Source organism: Lutjanus erythropterus, chromosome 5 (genome assembly GCF_056507025.1).
Source record: "Lutjanus erythropterus isolate fLutEry1 chromosome 5, fLutEry1.hap2, whole genome shotgun sequence".
NCBI lineage: Eukaryota > Metazoa > Chordata > Actinopteri > Lutjaniformes > Lutjanidae > Lutjanus > Lutjanus erythropterus.
The window spans coordinates 28,488,255-28,496,135 of NC_139321.1; positions in this window are offsets into that span (position 1 = coordinate 28,488,255).

The window sequence follows — 7,881 nt, forward strand, 5'->3', positions numbered from 1 at the left end:
AATTATAGTCTAGTACACTTCTGTTCCTGCGCAGGAGGTCTCCTACTTCTGTTGTCACACTGCATTAATGCTCAGACATTTATTTACTAAGCAACAATTTTTAGACTTGATTAGAGATGTAACAATATATTGAATATTGCAATATCACAATTAAAAAAAGGGCATGGCTGGAAGCTATTTTATTATGTTACAGTTTGTTTTCAAAACAATATTAACATTCTCTAAACTGTAAGTGCAATTGTCACACCTGTTTAATCGGACATCACAGTTGTATTGCATATCTGCTAAAGGCGGTCACACACCCAAAACATTTCATTCATGATTCAAAACTTAGTTACTGTGGTGGTTAATTGGCCAGTGCCACAAAAATCTAAAGTTGTTCCATCATCGTCTAATGATAAAAATGTTTAGATGTTTTTTTCAGCATGACAGTTTGGTTCCACTGTTTTGGTGACATGTTACAGTAGGAAGTCAATACTGTACAATTCTGTAGTACATAGAAAAAAGAATATGAACATTTGTATGCATACAGTAAATTTATTTGTGAAGCAATGTGTTATGTGAACAGAAAATTCTCATAGTCATATACAGTCATATATAATGAACAGATGATTTGCCACAATTCAAAAACATTCAAACAAACAAATTGAAAAGGTACAGTTAAAAAAAACAAACTGTAACTCCTCCTTGTAGTAACACTACAAGTTGTAATCTTCTTGGTAGACACCCTGAGGCTCTTGTTGGACTGGCCAGAGATTTTTGTCAACATCTCATCTAATGTTTTCCCTTATTGTGATGCCTAATTCATTACTTTCACCTGGCAGGTCATTTATAGCAGACATCACAAACCGTCCATATCATAGATATTTATGGAATATACATGCATATGTAAGCGATTTTGATAATTGAATGGATCATTGCATGTAATGACTCAAAAGATGAAAGAATGTTTAGAAGTTGTGAAGAGTAAATATTTTAACTGAGAATCAACTTATCAGTTTTCATCAGCAAGTCATGTGCAAGTGGTTATAGTTCAAATTGTAGACAATTGCGCTTACTCTTCTGCACACATGTACATTTGAGAATCGAGCCAAAGCGAATGAGAGAAACTGTAATATGTCTAAAAACGGTAGACCTGTGCAACTCTTTCCTGTAAATGTTTAACAATAAAAGACTTGTTAACAAATGGAGCGGTTCTGTCCACTGAGAGATGCCTGAAGGCTTTTAATTTGTGAAGGAAACAGGGTACAGGAGTAATGCAGTAACTTTAAGAGGGCAAACAGATCAAAACATGGGTTCGTGCTTACCTTTCCATCTGCTACATTTCTGGCTGTACTGAGAAATAGCTGACTAACTACCTCACCAACATATACAAAATTCAAGGATGGGTTATATTAGAGTTATAATGGAAAGGGAAATGATGGGATCTAGTTGTCATCAACTTTCTTGAAAAGTGTTTCACAAGCTAGTTAGCTCGTGGCTCTGCATCATTGTCTGCTCAACCGTGAATTGCACTCTTGCTAGAAGCGCTGCAGAGACTGCAAACATTTCCCATGATGCCCTTTAAGGTGTAATGCATAATCAGACTTAAAAAAACAACTCAGTAGTTATTTTAAGTTCCTTTGTTCATTGTTTTGTGTTACAAAATGCAAATATTATTTTTTGTTAGTGTTTATAATGTGTCCGTTCAGGACATCGTAGTTAATGTTATTGGTATTTATCATTTTTATGCTTGATTATAATGTACCATGAATAAGATTGTTGTTACATTTCTTAAAACTGCACAAATCCTGGTATAGCCAGTAGGGATTTGTCAACTACACGAATAAACGTCGCCACCCTCACTAGTCGGCACCAAAAATACTAGTCGTTAAAATTCATAAATTTTCTGTAACTGCTTATTCCCAAAGGGTCACGGGGGGCTGGAGCCTATCCCAGCTGACACTGAGCAAGAGGCGGGGTACACCCTGGATGAGTCGCCAGTTCATCGCAGGCCTGACATGTAGAGAACCGTAGACAACCACTCACACTCACACCTACGGGCAATTTAGAGTCACCAATTAACCTAGAATGCATGTCTTTGGACTGTGGGACCTACGTAGACACAAGGAGAACATGCAGACTCTGCACAGAAAGGCCCTGCCCCAGCCAGCTGGGGGATTTGAACTCAGGACCTTCTTGCTGTGAGGCAGCAGTGCTAACCACCTGTCATTTAAATCATTTAGCAATATTTCATTCATGCACATTGCCAGTTAACTGTTGCCTCTAAGATGTTATGCAGCCGCCCGCCACTAGTCAGGGCTGCGGCCCCGTCAGACGGTAGCCCCTCTCACCGTAAGCTGTAAGCACATATGCTCTAATGGCCCAGGCAAGCTTGGCTGTTTATATCAGCAAAATTGGACAGATGACAGCTCATAAAACCAGCACAGTTTGTCAGTGTTTTAATCTAGAAAATAGAAATAACGTTGAATGTAGACTGTGTCAGAATAAACTGGTATATAATCACTCAACTGGAACAACATGTGACCACATTAAGCACAAACATGGACATTAACCTGCAAGCTGAGCAGCTACTGCTGGTAGCACTGCTAACGTTAGTTACTCTGTGTAGCAGGCTGGCAGCTAACGTCTGTTTTGGGTTGTTTATCCGCAGACACTGTGATCCTCTTTGGTGTGAAAAGTTGAAGCATTTAGTGAGTTGTTGACAGTTTTGTAGGTTAATGTGTAAGGTTTATATTGCATAGAACAAAGTAGTGTGCATGTCAGTGGCATTTAAAGTACGATTTAGCGATTGTAGAACAGCTTCAAATGGCTCTTGGACAGTGTTTGACATTAGAAATTAATAAATTCTGCTCAATTTTAACTATTTTCTGAGTGTTTTCTTAGTGTTAGACTAGTCGACTAGTCTAGTCACCAGGAACATCCCTAATAGCTGATTGATGTAAAATTAGACTGGTATAGGTTCTTACATCAGATTGGACCTGTAGAACCTGAAATCAACCCAACCCTATCTGAGATTAACTATTTAATAAAGGATATCTTTTCAAGTTGACATCATAATTTTCTTGTAGTTTTTTAATACCCTGATAAGCCATGTACAATGGGCTTTTTTTTAATCATGGTATGACTTTTCAGTATGGTTACATCCTAGTCTTGTTTAGGGTTGTGTCTGTTCACATTTGAACCGATATGGTGCCAATACTGGTACATGGAATTTACTGAAACTATATTCTAGTCACTCTTTCAAATTCACTGCCAGGTATAAACATGAATAATTATTTTGTTGTACCAATGTAATTCGGTCAGTACCTTTGAGAAGTGCAGAGTTCACTACCCAACCCTAGTCTGCATTCATCCTTGAGTTAACCTGCATAACTGCCCAGATAAAAACATTTATCCAAAAAGCAGAGGATACTTACAGCTCTGGATTGGCCACCTGCAGCATGAATCATGTTCGATCCCAGTGTTGAGTCAAGTATTTGGTTGAAGTGTAACTACAAGGTTTTCAATGTGTATTTTCACACAAGATGAAAAAATGTTTTATGAGTGTGGAAAGTCAACAGTGATACTCAACCCTCCCACAACAGCCTCTGTCAAGGTGTTCTGACTACTCCAGCAGACCTTCCCACAGGCTAATTGTGGGGACTATAGCTGTATGTGGATACTTTCAGGTGTGAATGGTAATCAGCAGCACATACACACCTCCTCGACTCCAGAATTAAAGCTCTGATTGTCTGAACATTTAAGTGATCACCGTGAAATTGCCAATTCTCACTCTCAGCCTCCTCTTCTCCGTTTCTGTCTCTGTCTCTGGCCCTTTTCCAAACCAGTCCTCCTCACCGACACGAACTTCACTACAGAGTGTCACTCCACATGAAGTCACACTCACAGGGCGAGGGTATAAATAAACAGACATCGTTTGGGCAGCACGGTGGCTCACTGTCGCCTCGCAGCAAGAAGATCCTGAGTTTGTGTGCTATGTGTGTGGAGCTTGTGTCCTCCCACCCCGAAAGACGTGCATGTTGGGTATTAGTAATACTCCAGCCAAGACGCTGGCCTGAGAACGGAGTTGGTCCTCTGGTGTTGAGCTGTGGCTACCCACTGCTCCCAAATAATTAGGATGGGAAATGTTTGCTAATTTCCGGTTTTATTGTGCACAGCTCTGCGAGGTGCGTGCACTACAGGAGGTGTGCAGCTTTTTTTGTCTCTTAAACCACAGCTCACTTGACCGCAGTTTAAACTTTTAATGAGGTAATTACTGACTATTTCAAACCATACAAAGTGGGTAAAAATAGGCATTTACCTATAATAACTGTTTAAACATTTTTGTTAGTACATTTTTTTTTTATTTAGAATTTTGTTAGATGTTTTCTTTTTCGTTTTAAAATAATAGCTTAAACAGAGGTTAGCCTTACACATATTATACAAGTTCATGTTTCCAAAATATGTATTACCTTCAGCATTTACACCTTGGTGCACCTCAGGACACTTGGTGCCCTGAATTAATGGGTGTAACAAATTAAATGATAAAAACAGAGTTGATAAAGGTGTAATTAAACTGCTTAATTTGTTCATAATTTTTTAAGAAAGTGATGTATGAAAAAGATAAATGTGCTACATTTTAACAAGGTGATTTAAAAAAGTAAGGAAAATGAGCTTAATTTGAAAAAAATATTTATTATGTATGACAACTGTGCAACATTTATCACTGAAGATTTGCGTAACATCTACATTGATCAATATGTAAAACATAGACCTTTCCTACAGCCCCCTCAGTGATCTGTTTGACTCCCATAAAGCAATGTTAAATATATGTTCTGGGTTTGCAAAAACAGAGAAAAGTATGTTATTAACCACCCAGCCAAATTTGAATGATTAAAAAATTGCCAAGTATATAAAATTAAATAGGTTTAGATTTAGAGGAGTGTCCACCCCACCGACTGATGTGTCAGATGGATGCTCCGTCAAGCAGCCTGACTGGACGTGTACAGAGTTGACATGTTTAAGCCACCACGGTCAGACGACAGTGACCTTTCAACTTATCAGTCTGCAACCTGATGGTATTTTTTCCAGCAGCATCAGGTTGCTGGATTGAAATAAGCCGAAGTAAACTGCTAGGCTGATTTGGCCTGAGTGAGTTGCTTAAGGTGCCTTCGTAACTGACCGTAACCGGCCATTCGTGGGGCATATATAGTGTTGGGGGACCATGGTTTCGTTGCGTCACTGCACCATATTTCAGGTTTGCCCCCAAAAAGATCCTGAACACAGACTGTTTTCACAATTTCTAACAGCACGATTCACTTTTACATAGTTTCCAGTCTTTTCACAAGTTTTCAGCAACAATTTGTAACACGTATAATGTGTTCAGAAAAAAAAAAAGAACTTCCTTATTCCTTTACATGCTGTTTAAAGTCTAAAAAACGTGTGCTTTCTCATAAAACATTTGTAGAGCTGATTTTTCTTTAAGTCTGAAACCTCCTTTGTGTGCCTCTGTAAAGCCGTGGTGTCATGCCTACGGTGTTCTGCATTGTGTTCTGGCATTTATAATGAAGAGGCAAGAGGCAGGATGGGATGTCTGGTCTTTAGTAGTGTTCTGGTGAAAATATATTCAAAACAAGTTCATCAGCTGTCAGTGTGTGTGTCTGCTCAGCTTTCCTGACAGAGATGAAAAAAGATACAATTAACATAAAAGTAGCGTTTGCATAACAGGGTTGTTAAGCTAGCTTCACAACACACTCAGCACTCTAACAGTCGCCGAACTTCTCAAAATATAATTAATTAAAAAACTGTATTTAGCGATCTCAGATATTGACAGGATTTACACAGAATGAAGCTGATATTGTACAGGACAAGATACAACCATTAGACCACGCAAGTATCACATTTATTGCATGAAAAAATACAGTTTTATCAGGGAGTATCAGTTAATGCAGCTTACCTCTCTGTCAGTTGAAAAGAACTTTGATGCGTGTGAACACACACACATACAGCGCAGCTACGTTGAACACACACACACGCAAACCGCAGCGACACAGGTAGGAGATGTAAACCCAGTAACACACACACACACACACACACACACACACACACACACACACACATTGTAGGACAGGGTAGACTGGGGACAGTTGCAACTGGGGACAGTTACAACAAGGCTTATTCCTCAAATCATGCTAGAACGATACTCATACAAACAAATAAATGGGAATGATTTGGTGTAATTCATAAGATAAATCTACATTAATCTGTTACACTTCCATGTTTACAAGCAAGTCTTCCTTCTTTCAAGGTCTTCCAATGTTTTGAAGCTGGGTTATTTAATGCTGAAAGTTTTGAGGGAAATTTCTCTCAAAAATGACATGATAGAGTTGTTCCTAAAGTCGAATTTATTTGATATATTTTCTCAAAAATTCAATAACAATAGAAAGGCAAATTTGTTTGTACTTGTATTAAAAAAAATGAATTATTTGATTAAAAAAACATCTCTTTACTATTCATTAGTTATTAATTATTGAGTCTTGACCCAACAGTCAATGTCTACAATGTGTTTGAGTCCAAATTCAGTTTTCACTTTCCAAATTATGAAATCATTAATTTTTTGGACTCCTGCATGTTCTCTACCAGTATTACTGAGCTAAAGCACAATCTGAGTCATTATTGATTAATGTTGCTTCAGTGTGGTCATTGAAACTCAATAGGTAACCAACAGGCGGGCACACTAATAACATTTTACCAGTTAACATCAGGTGAAATCAGAAAGATCAGAGAACTGTAGTAAGTGTCAGTGTAAGGCTTATGATTGATATACAGTATTTGTCACTTGTAAGACAATAAACAATCTCACTGTGAACTTGAGTGATAAATGAGTGAGTCTTGAGTTGTGATGAATGATGAGGTTTATCAAATCAGGTCTGTTCCTGCTTTATCAGTTCATGTCGGCTTAAATCAGTTCATTCTGTGTCTTTATTAAAGGAGTTCTAAGAGACAAATTTAAAACCAAATTTATAATTTCAATTAGAGCTTCATCAGTCTTGCTATTTGAGTCACAAGACAATTTATCAATTTAACCGTAATTTAATCAGCTCTGTTTTAATCATTTAAATTTTGTGAGTTCCATCTCTAATACAAATGTGTTTGATCATTCAATCCAGCACTAATGATCTCTGCTGAAACGCTTCCCTGCCCTCAGTAAGTGAACGGTAGCACGTCTCTACAGATGTATAGCCAGGCTTCAGCCTTCCATGGCACATCCGTTTGGAGTGACAGGCTGCCATTCTGATTTAAGCTAATAAAAAATAACCTCCACTTTGCCTCCAGAGCTGACATATTGCATATGCGGATGCAGGAGGAGCAGCAATTTATTTCTTCACAAGGGGTCACTTGTATTTTTAATAATTCATCCAGCATATGTTGAGATGTCAGTTGCTGCGCTTTGATCAAAAGCTAGCCTGTCTCTCGCTGAGCCATCAATTTCCAATGAAAGTATTTGGACTTCAGCACACACACACACACACCTGCCATGAATGTGGCACAGAGATCTTCCCCACAACCCCTCACAGAACACTCTGAGATGGTACGCTCTCCAAAAAATACTCTCCTGTAGTCCGCAGGAATAAAATGTTATCATCACATTCACGCCGTTGTTGTAATTAGACGGTAAAATAGTTGAGCAGTGCAGAGAGCAGAGCTGCCTAGAGAGAACATGGCAGCAGATGTTGAATTTTCAGAAGTATTGCTTTCTGCTGCCCTCTTGGGACGTCCGTGTACCTCTGGCTTCTCTCTCTTGGTCTTGTTTCTTTTCTCAGCCTGCCAATGAGCTTTAATAGGAAAACTTTTTTGCTGCTCCAGGTCAAATTAGGTCCATCACAACCCTCCTCCTCC